Raw genomic sequence first — 18,051 nt, 5'->3', positions numbered from 1 at the left:
TCCCTCACTTTTAAAGGATAATTTCACAGGGCACAGAATTCTAGGGGAGTACCTTATTTTCTCTCAACACTATCTTACTTTATTCTCCTCTTACCTTTGTAGTTTCTAAGGAGAAGTAGCATATAATTTTAATCTATTTTCCTCTATAGGTAAGATGTTTTTGCCTTCTGTCTTCCTTCAGGACTCTTTCTTTATCCTTAATTTTCTAAAGTTGAATATAATATGCCGAGGTACAGGATATTTTTATACTTATCTTGCTTATTCTCTGTGCTTCCTGGATCTATGGTTTAGTATTTGACATTAGTTTGGTGGAAATTTTCAGTCATTAAGGATTTAAATGATATTGCCATTATTTATATGCTACACTTTTTATTGTTGTCCTATAGTTCTTGGATATTCCTTTTTTTCAGTCTTTCTTTCTTTGGTTTTCAGTCTTGAATTTTCCATTGCCATATCCTAAAGCTCAGAGATATTCTCCTCAGCTGTGTTCAGTCTACTGATGAGCCCACTAAGGCGTTCTATCTTTCTGTTCCACTGTTTTTGATATCTGGGACTTTTTTTTTTTTTAAGTTTATCTACCCCATTTTTTGAGAGAGAGAGCGAGAGAGAGAGCATGCACATGCATGTGCAAGTGTGTCGGGGAGGGGCAGTGTAGGAGGGAGAGAGAATCCCAAGTAAGCTGCAGACTCCATGTTCAGTGTGGAGCCCAATGCAGGGCCTAATACCATGAACCAGGAAATCCTGACCTGAGCTGCAATCAAGACTCAGAAGCTTAACCGAATGAGCCACCCAGGTCCCCTCTAGGATTTCTTTTTAATCCTTCCTTACATATTGTATCTCTCTGCTTACTTTACCCATCTATTCTTACACGTTATCTCCTTTTTCCACTAAAGCCCTTAGCATATTAATTAGAGGAATGTTTAAAATTCCTGTTCTGATAATTCCAACCACTAGAGTATAAGTTCTGTGAAGTTAGGAACTGTATCTCTTTGTTTCCCTGTTGTTTCCAGAGCCTGGTATATAGTAAGTTTGCAAATATTTATTGAATAAATGATTCCCTCAGACGTGAAAAGGATTTTCAATCAAATTGACTCTATGTCTAAGATGTCAATCAGTTTAGTTTTAAAACTCAATTGACTTATTTTATTTGACTAGCAAAAGCATGCAGTCAAAATGTCTTTATGGAGGCATAATTTATGTGATATCTTCTAATATAATTATATGTAAAGTTATTTACATATCCCCAAAATATTTATGCAATGATACAATATATTCAAACTCTAGAACATAATATGGGGCAAATTTCCTTGGTGAGATTCACTGAGGTTTTACATGTAACTCAATGTTTTAAATATAATCATATTACTATGGAAATATTTATTCTACATACTATCTGAAGTTTAATAAAATGAAATGTTATGGGTAGAAAATAAAACACTAAAAACTTAAAACAAACTTTTTGTAACTGGGTTGTGCAACTGTAGGTATTATTTTCTTCTGTACACTTTTTTTTGCATTCCAAATTTTCTACCATGAATATATATTAATTTTATAATAAGGAGAGATAGTTTTTAAAACAAAATATTTTAAGATGCTGAAAGTAAAAATATAAATTGCACAGTAAAATTAAAGAGAGAAAAGTTAGAAAGAATGGTCTGTTCTCTTCCTTACCTTACTACATTTAGTTCAAATGTGGAAGTCTTTTGCCATCTCCATTTTGACTCCTGGTTCTAAAACTGTTTACTCGTAGGGTTGAGTGATTTAATTACTATGTCCTTTCTTCCTTGTGTCTTGATGCAAAGTTGGTTTGTTTTTTACATTTATTATTTTGAGGTTGGGGGGAGAGGCAGAGACAGAGAGAGAGAGAAGAGACAGAATCCCAAGCAGGCTCCAATCTGTCAGTGTGGAGCCTGATGCAGGGCTTGATTTCACAAACCATGAGATCCATGACCTGAGCCAAAATCAAGTCAGGCGCTTAACTGAATGAGCCACCCAGGCACCCCATTGATATACAATTAATTATTTGGAGGCTTTTTGTTCTTTCTCATTGTGTATTAAGTACATATTTTGTTAATAAACTTTATTTTTAGTATATATATATTTACTATATGTAAATATTTCATATTTATAGAAAAATCATGAAGACAGTAGTGATTTCCCTATACAATTCTGTACCTCATTGTCCCTATTATTGACATCTTATGTTAATATAGTACATCTGTTAAAATTAATGACTCAGTATCGATACACTGTTTTTAATTGAAGTCCATATTTTATTCAGACTTCCTTGGTTTACTTAATGTCCGTTTTTCACTGCTTTTCCTGAAACCCATCCAAGATACAACATTACATTTTACTTGTCAGGTCTCCATAGGCTACTCTTTACTTTGACAGTTATCAGAGTTTCCTTGTTTTTGATGACCTTAACAGTTTTGAGGAATACTTATTAAGTATTTTATAAAATGCTCCTCTATTGGGATTTGTCTGATGTGTTTCTCACAACTAAATTGGTGTTATATGCTTGAGGAGGAAGATCATAGAACTGAAGTGCCATTACCCTTATATCCTATCAATCTAGAAAAAATCAACAGGACTTATCACTGTTGATGTGAGATCTAGCTGAGGTAATGTTTCTCAGGCTTCCCCACTGCCAAATAATTGTTCTTACCCTTTCCACAGTGTACTATTTGGAAGGGAGTCGCTATACACAGTACTCAAAGACTGGGGAATTATGTTTCACTTCTTTGAGGGCAAAGTACAAATACAAATTATTCAGAATTCTTCTATAAGAGATCTTCATCTATTCTCCTTCATTTATTTATTTAGTCATTTATTTACATCAATATGGATTTATGGTATTTACTTTATATTTTGGATAAATTCCAATGCTACATTTTAAATTCTCTGTTCATGGTTCTAGTCCCAATTTTTGGGAGCTCTTTCAGTTGGATTCTGTGTCCCTTTTAACATACCCCCATCAGAGTGTATGTGTGTGGGGAGGTGGAGCACTTCTCTACTTTCTGGTGCTATAAGATGATGCAGGCTCATCTTGTATATTTTCTGCCTCAGATATAGAATCAATCATTTCTATATGGCACTCTGGTTCCTTTTATTGGAGAATGGTGTTAGAAACCAAGATCTGGGCACTAGGTGTGCTCTTTGCTAATGGAGTGCCATTTCTTTTAGGCACTCTAAGCTGTCAGAGCAAATAAATATTGTGTGAACATTTATCTATGATATACAGATATCTATAAATACTATACATAACCATCTACATCTATATTAAGTAAAACATAAGTTCATACTAATGTCTTCAACTCTATTCCATTACCACATTGATCATCTTATTTTTCCTTTGCTTATTTGTTAATTTTTATTCCAACACTAATAAACCTGACTCCACAATTCACTATTTACTTAATTATTTAATTCTAATATACATGTATGGCAGTATCAGAAGTGTTAATCCATAGCCCCATGGTGGGAAAACACTTTATAAACTATAGTATAGTGTTTATGGACAGTTCTTCTGCCTTTAGACTTACAGATTCTACTTATTTACAAAATGACTTAAGTCAGCACCTTTTCTCCCCACCACCTTCAATTAGATTTCATATACTGGTAATAAGGTTATATATTTTTTATCACCTACTTAATTCTATCCTGAGATCTCAGGACCTCCTAAACAGTTTTTTAATTAATTTTCATACATTGTTTTAGTCTTTGTACAGCACTGTCACATAGGGTTTGACAAATGCAAAATGTTGTATGTCCACCATTGCAGACTATGCTAAACAGTTTCACCACCCTATAACTCCTTTGTGCTTTACCAATTCAATTCCTTTCCCTCCCTCCTTGTGGTCACTGACCTTTTCACTGTCTGTAGGTTTGCCTTTTCCAGATGTCACATGATTAGAACTATATAGTATATAATCTTTTCAGACTGGCTTCTTTCACTTAAAAATATATATTTAATATTTATTGGGGGTGCCTGTGTGACTCAGTTGGTTAAGCATTTGACTTTTGATATTGACTTCAGTCATGATCTCATAGCTTGTGAATTCAAGCCCCACATCAGGCTCTGTGCTGACAGTACAAAGCCTGCTTGGGATTTTCTCTCTCTCCCTCACTCCCTGCCCCTCCTATGGTCATATGCTCTCTCTCTTCCTCAAAAAAATAAATAAAAACTTTAAAAACATTTAAAATTTATCTATGTCATCTGATGGCTTGTTAGTTTATTTTCATCACTAAGTGATATTCCATTGTGTGGACATAAAGCTGTTTATTTACTTACTGAAAAACATCTTGATTGTTTCTAGGTTTTGGGGATGACAAAGTTATTACAAGCCCTGAAACAAGCATGTGGAATAAGTGTGCATAAGAGTTGGATAAATATCTAGAAGCATGACTGCCTGTGATATAATTACATAGGTGGGAATATGTTTAGTTTTATAAGAAAGTTTCCACACTCTTCCAAAGTGACTGACTATAGCATTTTGCCACCTCACCAGTAATATTGCTCCAAATTCTCACAGCCTTTGAGGTATGTAGTGGTATCTCACTGGTATTCTAATTTGGAATTTTCTTTTTTTTTTTTTTATTAAAGTTTATTTATTTATTTTGGGAGAGAGAGAGAGCTAGCAAGGGAAGAGGGGATAGAAAGGGAGGGAGGGGGAGAGAGAGAGATGGGGGGCGTAGAGACAGACAAAGAATCCCAAGCAGGCTCTGTATTATCAGGGCAGAGCCCAACACAAGGCTCAAACTCACAAACCCTGAGATTATGTATGACTGGAGTCAAAATGAAGAGTCTGATTCTCAACTAACTGAGCCACCCAAGAGTCCCTAATTTGGAATTTTCTAATGACAAATTACACTGATCATCTTTTCATACACTTATTTTCCATCTGTATATCTTTTTTGGTGAGATTTAAAAAAATAAATTTGGTTGTTTGTTATCATATACGTGGAATTTTAAGAGTTATTTGTATATTTTGGGTACAAGTTCTTTTCAGGTGTGTGTTTTGCAAATATTTCTCCTGGTATATAACTACTATTATTGTTCTCTTGATGGTATTGAATTCAATTTGCTAATCCTTTGTTGAGGATTTTTGATTTGTGTTCATGAGAGACACTGATCGATAATTTTCATTCCTTGTAATGTCCTTGTTAGCTCTGGTATTAGGGTAATGCTGTCCTCAAAGAATGAGTTAGGAAGTGTTCTGTATCTGTATTCTGAAAGAGATTTTGGAGAATTGGTATTAAATCTTCCTTAAATGTTTGGTAGAATTCACCAATGAAACCATCTGGGCCAATGCTTTGTTTTTTTGAAAGGTTAGTGTTATTTCAATTTCTTTAATATACACAAGCTACTCAAATTAGATACTCACCTTCATAAGTTTTGGTATCTTATCTTTCAAGGAATTGGTCCACTTTTTAATATCAGTTTAGGGGCCTAGAGTTGTTAATGATATTCTTTTATTTTTCTATTCATGTCCTTGGACCAGTAGTGATTATCCTTCTATCCTTACAGATACTATAAATTTGTTTATTCCCTATTTTTATTTGGTTTAACTAGCCTACAGGTTTATCAATGTTATTGATTGGTTCAAAGGACCAGCTTTTGCTTTCATTGATTTTTTTTTTTTTTTACTGATTTCCTCTTTTCAATGTCTGCTCTAATTTTTATTATTTCTTTTCTCTGACTTGATTTAGGTTTACATTGATCTGTCTTCTCTAGTTTCCCAATGTGGAAATTTTGATTACTGGTTATAGATTTTTAAAATTAATGTATTCAGTGCTATAAATTTCCCCACTAAGCGCTGGTTTTGCTGGATTCCATAAATTCTGATAGGCTGTATTTTCATTTTCATTTAGTTCAAAATATTTTAAAATGTCTCTTGAGATTTTTTACTTTGATCCATATGTTATTTAAAAGTGTGTTTGTTTAATCTCCAAGCATTTGGGACTTTTTCTAACTATCTATGTGCTATTGATTTCTAATTTAATTCCACTATAGTCTGACAACAAAGCCTGTATGATTTACTTTTTTTTTTAATTGGTTAAGGTTGTTTTATGACTGAGCATATGGTCTATCATTAAGAATCTTCCAGGTAATCTTGAGAAGAACATGTATTCTGCTGGTATTGGACAGAGTATTCTATAAATGTTAATTAGTTTGGGTTGCTTAATAATATTATTCAGTTCAACTATACACTTACTGATATACTGTCTGCTTGATCTATCCATTACCGACAGGAGGGTGCTGCATTACAATAGTGGATTTGTTTATTTCTCCTTGAAATTGTGTCAGTTTTTGATGCTTTTTTGTTGTGAGGTGTATGTGTGTGTCTGTGTGCATGTGATTGTTATGTCTTCTTACAGAAGTGGTCCTTTGTCATTATATAATGCCTGCCTTATTCCCTAACAGTTCTCCAAAGTCAGCTATATCTGAAATTAGTACAGCTATCCTGCTTTCTTTTTGTTAGTATTAACATATTAACATGATATTTCTCTCTCCATCCCTTTACTTTGAGGCTATCTGAGTCTTTATACATAAAGTGGACTTCTAAATATTATACAGTTTTGTCTTTTAGTTAAAAAATAATCTCTGCCTTTTCACTCATATATTTAGGTCATTCATATTTAAAATGCATTTTGATATAGCTTAATAACTACCATGTTTCTGTCTGTTTTGTTTTCACTGCATTTGTTCTTTGCACCTTTCTCTCCCTCATTTATTGCATGTTCTGGTTTTAATTTGACATTTTTTATGATTCCATTGCTCTTCCTCATTCACCATACTTTATACTTTCTCTTCATTCTTTATACTTATTTTAAAGATTTTTTTTAGTGTTTACACTAGAGTTTGTCATGTATGCTTTGAATTAATCCATGTCCATCTCAAATAACATAATGCCACTTCACATGTAGTGCAGCACCCTTGAAATAGTATTCCTGATTTCTTTCTGTCCCTTATATTGCTGTCACTCATCTTACTTTTCCATGAGCTATATTATTACTATTATATTATATAATATATTATTACAATATAATTATTACTATTATTACTATTATAATATTATAATATTATTACTATTATATTAAAAACAGTTATTTAGGGGTGCTTGGGTGGCTCAGTTGGTTAAGCGTCTGACTTCATCTCAGGACATGATCTCACTGTNTCTCTCTCTCTCTCCTAGAAATAAATAAAAAATTAAAAAAAAATTTTATTTAAAAAAACAGTTATTTAGATTAATTGAAAATAAGAAAAATAGCTATTTAGATTTTTACAAAGTACCTTCATCTATTTCTTCTTTAATGTTCTTCATTTCTTCATACAGATCTGAGTTTCTGAAAAATATTACTTTCTCTCTCCCTAGAGCATTAAAAAAATATTTTCCTTGCAGAGGCCTACTAGTGACACATTCCTTTAATTATTGTTTGACTGACCAAGTCTATATTGCTGAGAAAGTCTTACCTTCTGAAAAATAATTTCAATGAATATTTACATGTAGGTTGAGGCTTTTTTCACTTTAAATATTTTACTTCACTGTCTTCTTGCTAGCATAGTTTTAGAAAGGATACAAGCTCTATTTTTATTCTGTTTCTTCTACAAGTAAGGCATTATTTAAACTGTGGCTATTTTTTTAAAAAACATATTCTCTTTGTCTTTGGTTTTCTGTAGTTTGAATATAATTTGCCTACATTTGTTGTTGCTGTTGTTATTGTCATTTATCCTCATTGTATTTTCTGGACTTCCTAGATCTGTAGTTTAGAGCCTGTTATTAATATCGGAAAATCGTCACCATTATTATCTCACATATTTCTTCTGTATCTTCTCTCTTCTCCTTTTGGTATTCCAGTTGTATGGAGGCTATACTTTTGTAACTGTACCACACTTATTGGATGCTCCCTTCGTTTTTTTCATTATTTTTCCTTTTGCACTTCTTTTTTGAAAGTTATATTAACCTATCTTGAAATTCACTTATCTTCTCAGCTGTACAAAGTTTATTGATGAGTTCCCCTTTTTAAAATGTTTACTTTACTTTTTTAATGTTTATTTTTGAGAGAGAGACAGAACGTGAGGGGGGGGGCGGGGGGCGAGGCACAGACAGAGTGTGAGATACAGAATCCTAAGCAAGCACCAGGCTCTAAGCTATAAGCACAGAGCACTATACAAACCCAAGAACTGTGAGATCATGACCTGAGTTGAGGTTGGACGCTTAACTGATTGAGCCACCCAGGTGCCCCTATTGATGAGCCCTTCCAAGGCATCCTTCATTTTCATTATAGCAGTTTGGGATTTCTAGCATTTTTTTTTAATCTTTCCTAACGTTTCCATCCCTCTATTTACTTTACCCATATATTCCTTCATAGTGTCTACTGTTTTCATTAGCACCCTGAACATATTAATCATAGTTATTTTAAATTCCCTGTCTCACTTGCGACTCATGAGTTGGAGCTCTGCATCAGGCTCTGTGCTGACAGTTTAGGGCCTGGAGCCTGCTTCGGATTCTGTATCTCCCTCTTTTCTGTCCCTCCCCTGCTCACACTCTGTCTCACTCTCTCTAAAAAATAAATAAACATTAAAATTTTTTTTTAAAATCGTTGCCTCATAATTCCATCATCCATGTCATATCTGAATCTAGTCTGATGCTTGCTTTGTCTTCAGACTGTGATTTTTCCGTGTCTTTTAGCATGCTTTGTAATTTTTTGCTGTAAGCCAGACATGATGTAACAGGTAATAGAAACTGAGGTAATAGAAATCTTAGTGTAAGATTTTATGTTAATGTGGCTTGGAGTGGGGCTGTGTTTAATGTTTGCTGTAGCTGTACCAGAGGCTTCATATTCCTTTAAAGTCCTTGTTTTTGCTGTGTGTGTCTTTGTCTTCCTTAAGAACTCTTCCTTAGGTAAAGTTTTTCAGTTCCTTGAGCTAACATACTGTTATTATGCTGGATCCCTTTTGATGTGTTAGAAGGGAATGGGGAAGAAGAAGCATTGTACAATATTATGATTAAATCTGGCTTTTAGTCGGCCTGTGCACCTGGGATGTAACCTTTACAAGTTATGGTTCTTAGATTTTTTTCCGTCAGGTGTTATTGGAAAGCTATGGGAGGCTGGAGCAGAGAAAATGCCCTTCCCTTAGGCAGCTAAGACTCTGGTGAAGTCTTTCCTCTGAAAAGTAGCACTTTGTTATGAGAACACTCTTACACTATTTCACAATGGCCACTCTTTCCCTCCCTTGTGAGAGGCAGGAGGGTATCTCTCTTAGCTCTTCAAGGTGAGACCCTGGTATAATTCCTCTAGATAAAACCCAAGAAATTGTCAGGGGCTCCCTAAGACGACAGCCCTCAGAAACCTGTCACTTTCAAGCAAGTCCACACTCAGCTTCTAACGACTCATCAAAATGACCATTTAAGTGTTTTCAACAATGTATGACTCCAGGCGCTTCTTCTGATGGAATGGAGTTGAAGACTGAGCCCTCATTTGCCTGTCTTTCAGGATTTCAGGATGCCAGTTTGTTCTGCAGCCATAGTCCTTTGAGAAGTCCAAGAAAATACTTCGATTTTGTTTGCTCAACATTTTTTTTTTTTTTGGTTGCAAAAATGGGAGAGACAACTTCCCAGTTTTTTACATGTCAGAACTGAAATCAGAAGTTTGATTTCCTCTTATTTTTAAATCGCTACTGCTAGACTATTTTGCCTGCACAAAGTCTCAATACCTCTGAAATTAACTAACCAAGTCTGTTGGTCTCATAAACACAGACATCCATGGATGGGCTTGCCTCTCCCAAGGCAACAGAAGAAATCCATGTGCCAGAGGAAATTTTAGCCCTGGAGTCATTCTCAAGGCTCTGGAAACCCCCACACTTGAAAATATAAAATTGATATCATCATCATCCAAGTTTTTTATTTCACTGCTTTTAAAAGTAGTGAAATATATGCCACAATATGTCTCATTCTAAAGGTTGAAAAATTTATGCTATGACTATAATGACATCATCCTGCCTCCCACAGAAGGCTTTTGCTTGGAGAGTTCAGCAAAAGAACAAAATTAACAGGAAACGTCACTTTCACACACAGATGGAAAAAATGTTAACATCTCCTGAAGTCTATGACAGTCTCCTTGATGGGAACATACATGTCACCAAAACGTACCAACAATGTGCAAACACATCTTATGAGCAGGTGCTAAACTGAGGTCACTGCTGGAAGATGGGAGCTTTGGCAATATTGAGAACAAAAGATTCCTCCTAGGTGTAGTTTGAAGTTAAGAAATAAGATTCATGTGTAAGGAATGTTCCAGGCAGGATAAAACTTCTGAATGCTTGAGTGACAATGTACTGAAGAGGCTTCCTATTACTTCTATTCTACCTTCATTTCATAGATCACAAAGAAATCCCACTCCTTTCTTAAAGATTTTGTGGAATACATTTAAAATTCTCTACTGGTTAAATAATGTTGTGATTGTTCCAAAAAGAAAAAGAAAAGAAATATGTAACTCTTCTCTCTCCTTGAGGATTGATTTCAATAACATTAAATTATGAAAATAGTACAGAAATATCTAGCAGATTTATTTTGCTCAAAGGTTCCTTATGTATTCCCTAAGTGGTCTAACCTCTAAAATGTATTTCATGTTGCCTGCATGCTGAGAACAAAAAAGAACAGCCCAAAGCATATATGGCTAGTTCTATGTCTAGGGAGACTATTAATGTGAGTTTCCTATACATAATATAAAAAACCACATTTCTTTCCCTATTTAATTCTAAGAATGTTTTCTCTTTCAATGTTCACAGAACTATAGCATAAGGTTTTAAAAAACACATTTGTGGAAATACAAGTAAAATGAGACTCACATAATGTTATAGTGAGAAGACAACATTCTTAATCAGTACACAGGAGAGGTGTATAGGGGTATCAAACATTAAGGGTTTATAAACCTGAGTTATTGTTCCAAGAATTGAATCTGAAATAAAAAATATTACCATATTACCATGATCTAATCCCTTTATCATCCACATAACACACACACACATACATGCACACACCATGCACACACACATCACATACACACATACCACATACGCACAAATATACAAATACTTTTTCTAGTATTCTGCTCCATTAATTCTTTCCTCTCTAATGCCTGTGTAGCATGTTACTTTCTCCTGTCTCCCTTCTTCAGGTTCCCAAAACTTTTCACAATTCTACTTTATTTTCAAGCTATAGCACTATCTTCTTCCTTTTACAACTCTTGTGTTATCCCCTTCATGTTGGAAATTGTGGAAAATTTGTCCCTATTAGACAATCAAGTACACATCAAATACAGAGAATGGTGAATGAAAGTTCTTTACTTTTTCCCTTTAGCAGTATCTCCCATCTCTTCCAAAGAGAAACACAAGAAAGTCCTTTTTCTAACAGCTTTCTTCTCATTTGCCATGCTTCCTCAATGCCCTCTACCCCAGGATCTTTTTGGTTTTCTCTCTTCTATTTATAACTCTGTAGTATTTGAGCCTTCCTATTAATAATTTTTCACTTTAACTGGCCAGTGGGACAAATTCCCAGTGCTCTTCATTCCATAACTCTAAAAATTCCTTCTCTATCTCCTTCATGGGGAGTCTTCCTAAGGAAGGGGGATATATGCCTAAATACAGACATTCCTGAAGGTATGTTTTTGACTTTTGTCCCACTTTGCATTTATTCTTTGAGTTATTATACCTCTTTTGCTTTGTTTCTGTGTAGATGATGTTTGAACTGGCACTTAGAAGGTAACATCTAAACTGGCTCTTGAAGGATGAGTGGGAATTTATTAGGATGACGATGGGAACAAAAGAAATGTGGAAAAGTGGTACTGCATCACAAAAATTAGGATGGCAAATTTAGGAGAAATGTCGATAGTGTAGACGAGTATAAACTGTGCACTGCTGTAGCGCCACGCTGTATCCTTGATAGAGTAGTAGGAGTAAGAAGGAGCTATAGAAGCTGAAGCCACAGCAATACTAAAGTTATTTATGATAATGAAATTTTAACTTTATTCTTTCTATCAGTATATCCTAAAGCATGTTTTCAGAACAACGGATTGACAAAAATTTGACGTGTATTTAAAATAATCCATAATCACATGAACCCAAGCATAAAATTGATCACGTTTAAACAGGTTTCTTTACTAGAAGGGGCACTTTTTTTTTAAAGTTTCACTTATTTTTGAGAGAGACAGACAGACCATGAGTGGGGAAGAGGCAGAGAGAGAGACACACACAGAAACACACACACACAGAATCTGAAGCAGGCTCCAGGTTCTGAGCTGTTAGCACAGAGCCCCATCCAGGGCTCAAACCCACAAACAGCAAGATCATGATCTGAGCCAAAGTCAGATGCTTAACTAACCCAGCCACCCAGATGCCTAGAAGGGGCTCTTTGTGGCCAATTTACCCCCTGATTGTCTTAAGAATATAATATGTTGTATTTGCTATGGGACCCATTTTCTAGAATGTACGTTGGGAATTTGCTTAAACAATGGGGGTCATAAAAGTATTTACCTTGCATTTTTAAAGATGACTCAGATAACAGTACAAAAAATGGCTAAAAGATATAAATAGGATAAATATTGCCACAGGCAGTCACATAAGAAAGGAAACAAGGATAAATGAAGCAAAATGAGTAATGAGTAGTTGATCTCACTATAATTGGTAAGAAAATTATGTTCTGGGTAAGGCAATGACACAGAAAATGATAATGGAGAGGAGTAAGAAATTTTTCAAGAGCCTTTTAGGAGGTAGACTCAGTCTCCTTGTTTGGCTTTTTTTTTTTTTTTTTAAGGAGGTATATTCATAGGAATTGGTAGGCAGTAGATACAGAGGGTGACAGAGATGGGAAGAGTCCAATACAGGACCCAGATTTCTGAAAGGAGGTGTTTGAAGGACCAAAGTATGACATAGACATTCAAATTCAGGATGGGGCGGTGACTGTTGGGATAGGGAAGTTGCAAAGAGGGTGGGTGCTACAGTGTAAGAAACATGTGAAAAGGCAGTAGAGGAAAATCTCTACAATTTTCCTTGGCTACACAGCTGTAGGAGGAACATTTCTTTCATGTCATGTGACTAAGTAGGTTGAATAACTAGCTCATGTGATTTACTCTCTCAGAGATCAGTTTTAATTTCCTTGAATCATATCTGTTCCTATATAAATGTTAGACAGAACTCAGATCTGGTACTACCATGAAAACTCACCATCATTTCCTGTGTTGATCTCTTCAAATAATCCCGTTTCTATCAAACAAACAAACAAACAAATTATCCTCCAATAAAAGAGTCTGGAAACCATGGTTTTCTCTATTTCTCCCTTGATATTCCATTACTAAGGTTTCACCTTTTTAATATTTCTCATGTTCAGAAGATTCCAAAACAATCCTGAAAGACACAAAAGTAGAAGAAAATTAATGAAAACACATACTATGTTCTTTGGAGGAAAGACTTAACATAAATATGTCAACACAATAACATACCATTAGGGTCTTATTTTCCTTAAAGTTAAACAGAACTCAGTTGGAAAAACTTAACAAAACATAAAAGGTAGCAATAACCCTGAAATAAAAGATAACTCTAAGAAAGAGAAAAATGAGAATAACCTTTCCCTAGAAGGAGTTGGCACACATTATAAAACTTCTGCAGTTAAAACAGTATGGAATCCATGCATGGAGAAACAAGTGACATAACATAAAAAAAGAATATATTTACAGTGACTTTTTAAAACACAATTAGACTATATATCCTTAGTTTAATATATTCTAAGGTCCAAAAAAATAAAGCCTGATAAAAAGCACTAATCCTATATTTGGAGGATATGTCTTGTGACTATATATCCTTAGTTTAATATATTCTGAGGTCCAAAAAATAAGGCTTGAAATAATAACTTATCAGACATTTTGAGGATTTATATTTGAGGATTTACGTTTGAAGATATATTTTAAGTAGTGCAACTATAAGACTGTTATCTTTGCAGTGAGGGAAAAAGCAAATGAGGTTTTATATATGATTACCATGGGAAACCAGAGTGTTGGCATAAGAGAAACAGGAACCAAATGTAAAATAAGTAAGGTTAGGTAATAACTACATACACCTGAATTTGAATTAGAACTCACAATAAATACCAATAATATAAACTTATAAATTTTATCTTTAAAAACGCATGCTTCTTAGACTTAGCTCTGAAATATGAAAAAACAATGACTGACTGTATAACACTGAACACTCTTAGCCCCCATTTTTTGTCTTTAAATACCATTTCACAATACATATAATAAAGAGTGGGTGATTTTGAGTGTTGGGTAGAAAATTTAAAAGATGATCCTGGGACATTTTGTCATATAAAGGAGTTAGAAAGCTCTCAAATCCTACCAGGATTGTATCAAGAAGATGCAGAAGTCAACCTTAAGAGGCTCCCAATTCAGCAAAGATAGGACAAATATGAACATTAATAAAGATAATTGGAATAGGCTGAAATGCATCAAATATATTTTAACATGAATTTATTTGATTTCTTTTGAAATAAAGAAACCCACTGGAAATAGTTGCTATAGCACACACAAACAGAAAGCAAGCAAATATTACATGCCTGCTGATAGTACACAGCACAACTTATAAACCATTCTTGCCAAAAAAAAAGTCTAAATTTGATCAAGTTTTTGAATGTAATCACCATTTTGCTGGGAATACAGGATAGAAGAACATTGTAAATATTACCATGAGTATGAAATTAGCAAATATTTTCTCTGTCACTTTAATAACTTTCAAAATCAAAAAAGAGAAGATGAAATGTAAAGATTAAAAATACTTAAGAAATTTCGTCAACGAATTACATACAATGAATGGACCTTATTTGGATACAGATTCAAAGAAATGACTTATAAAAATTTTCACGCAAAAATTATAGAAACTTAACTACTGACTATATATTTGGGATTGTTAAAAGTTGTTAGTATATTAGAAACGGTAAGAGTATATGGCTATGTTGACTAATGAGTCTTTATCTTTTAGAAATTCATACTCAAATATATATGTTAAAGGTATTGATGACTGACTTCAAAAAACCTAGAGTTAAAGATATAGGTCAAAGAGAGATAAAAGAGTGGTCGTGAAAGAATAGTGTTGAAGCTGGATGGTGAATGTATGGGGGTTTGTTATATTATTCCATCCACTTTTTTATTTTCTAATTTTTCATAATGAAATGAAAAGCTACTTTGCTCAAAACTTGTGATTCTCCCCTTTCCTCGAAATAAGTGATCATAAGTCTATTCAAAATAAACCATCATTAGTTTTACATCAAAGACACCTTACAGTCTGTTTCCATTCAATTCTCTGAATGCTTCCCTCAATTATTTTTATGAACTTGATGCCTCAGTCAAAGCATTTGTCCACCTGTCTGCTTGTCCTGGAAACAGATGTGGGAACTCTACCACCACTTTTGCTCTTATAATGCTGTCTCAGTGGTTGCCCTACCTCTATATTTATCTTCTTAATTTGTTCCTTCCTCAAAGTCCTATTTAAGTCTCACCTCCTCCATGTGGCTTTTCCTAAAGTCTTTTCAACTATAGTCAACTCTCATTTGAACTCCAGCCACAATTACTTTCTATAACTCATTTTATCACGTGCTACTCTACATGGCTAGTGTATTTTAATGCATAGACTCTATCCTCTTTGATGACAGGGAGTGTATCAGATTTCTGTGTACTCAAGCACACATTGTAGAGATATATACAGAATAGTTGCTCAATAAATGTTTGCTGATGTTGCTTCTGGCCTTGCTGCCATTATTAATGATCGTGGTGGTGATGATAATGACGGTGGTGAGGATAATAATGAAGGAAGTTCATTTGACAATTATTGCCAGGATCCCAAAATTTTTTCATTGAGATGACCTTGACTCTAAAGATTTATGACTGAGTTAGGTAGAGAGTATTGATTCATAAAACCAAATACTCAACTTGTATTTGGTCCTAGAAGTCTATTCCATATGTCCCAATAACCTAGCACTGCCAATTAAGATGGTTTAAACATACACACAAACAAAAGAAAAAACAAAACAAAACCCTAGTTTCAAATTCTTCATTGACTTTTTACTCCTTAAAGAATTACAAATGTCTTGATATAGGATTAGAGGTTTACAGTCTGGCCTAAAATCCAAAATCAAATTCCATTCTCATTATTTCCCTATATGTACTCTGCTTCAGTTAAAATAGTCTAATTTTAAATATATTTGGAACCATTTCTCTTCTTTCTATTTCCATTAAACTTCCTTAGTTTAGATCTTCATAATTTCTTGGACTGTTTCAAATCCTTTTCTAATCCACCACCTGGCTTCAGTCATGTTCCCTTCCAGTTCATTCCCCACCCACCCTTCACTGAAGCCCAAGAAGGATTTATACTGCTTAAAATTCTCCTATGACTATCTTAGCTATAAAGGCTAAATGCCTTAACATGGTATACAAGACCTTTTGTGATATTCACTTTCATTACTTCAAATGTCGGCTATATGCTATGGGCTTACCATAGAGTGTCAAATACTCTATGGTCTATCCCCATATTGTCTAGTGAGAGAAAAGGAGAAGAAACAAACATACATAAATATATGATAAAGACCAACAGGAGCTATAACAGAAAGCAGGGTGGTTGGGGGGTGGGGAGAAATGGCATGGGAAAGAAATATAGGGAGATCTAATTTAGATTGACCAGAAGACCAGAAAAGATCTTCCTGCTGAGGAAACATTTAAGTTGTTTCCTTCATGTGGAGAAAAAGTTACTAAGAGTTTGATAACTCTCAGAGGTTAGAAAGAGCACTGAAGTTACAATATATACCATCTGTTTATGTTTATTACCTACTTGATATATCACTTTATAGAAAAATTGATAGTAAGCTCTCTGTATAAATTATGATAATCCTTTGTATTAGGTTTTCCATTTTGTCATGTATCGTTTATTTTTATAAATATTTTTCCCATCACAAGTTTAAAATTTAAGCAGTATTCATATACCTATGGCTTTGTGTTTCTTGTTTTCCCTTAATACAAGATTATCATCAATATTCAGATATACTGTCTTTTCTACTTTTACAATTTAACACTTTAATCCACCTGAAGTTTATTTTTTGATAGATACAAGAGGGGAACTATCTGTTGTTTCTAAGTGGTTAGCCATTTATTGAATAATAAGGACTAGCATTCATGGGGGTTTACTATGAGTCAGACACTCTGCCAAATGCTTTGCATTTATTATCTCTGTTAATTCTTACAACCCAAGAAGGTAGGTAGTGTTATGCTCACCAACTTTCAGATAAAGAAGGTGAAGAACAATTAAGTGATTTGCTCAAGGTAGTACAGCTATTAAACAGAAGAGCAAAAATTAGAACTAAAAAGTATGACCCAACTATCTATTCTCTTCATAATCAATTTTTAATTTACAGTGACTTCTAGATTCTTTGTCTTCTTCATAGATTTGAAAGGTCTCCTTCTCCATATAATAAATTTCTGTTACATATATTTAAATATGCTCTCCTTGGGCCATTTCTGGGTTTTACATATATACATATATATTTACATGTATATGCTTTTATACTGGTAAATTTAAGCTGAATAAAAGATTAGTTATTAGTTCCTTTTGTTCTATGTTTCTATAGTTCTATTAATTGACTCATTTTACCAAATTATTTTTGCATGCCAAAATGTGTTCACTACCTGTATGCTAAGATTACCTTTCTTCAGCTTATCTGCTATTTCTCTCTCATATTTTCTCACCTTTTTCTATGCCCAACTTGACTGTAGAATTTGATCTAATGATGTTAAGCCTCATATAAAATGGTGACATTTTTTATACCTTTGTAGTAAGAACATTCATGTAATATAAGAAGACATTAGTTTCTAATTGCTATCTGCTGTTCTGATGTATTATAGTTCTATGATATTGAAGACACTGAAAAATTAGAAAGACGTTCTCCTAGGCTCACAGTCTCTGCTATTAAAGTATAAGTATTATTTGTTCACACATTGTGTTACACATAA

At 34.0% G+C, this 18,051-nt stretch overlaps 1 long non-coding RNA gene across 1 annotated transcript in view; it reads right to left on the bottom strand.

The window, feature by feature from the left end:
* LOC144238814 (uncharacterized) overlaps positions 1-18,051 on the bottom strand; it is a 42,766-nt gene that overhangs the window by 23,293 nt on the left and 1,422 nt on the right. Inside the window, exons 2-3 of the long non-coding RNA XR_013337215.1 lie at positions 13,368-13,408; positions 13,229-13,267 (exon numbers count right to left, since the gene is read on the bottom strand). This is a non-coding gene — a long non-coding RNA (uncharacterized LOC144238814). The remainder of the gene's footprint in view (positions 1-13,228; positions 13,268-13,367; positions 13,409-18,051) is intronic.

The sequence above is a fragment of the Crocuta crocuta genome, unplaced genomic scaffold (genome assembly GCF_008692635.1).
Source record: "Crocuta crocuta isolate KB4526 unplaced genomic scaffold, BGI_CrCroc_1.0 scaffold116, whole genome shotgun sequence".
In the NCBI taxonomy this organism is placed as follows: Eukaryota; Metazoa; Chordata; class Mammalia; order Carnivora; family Hyaenidae; genus Crocuta; species Crocuta crocuta.
This window is presented reverse-complemented; position numbering and strand designations above follow the sequence as displayed.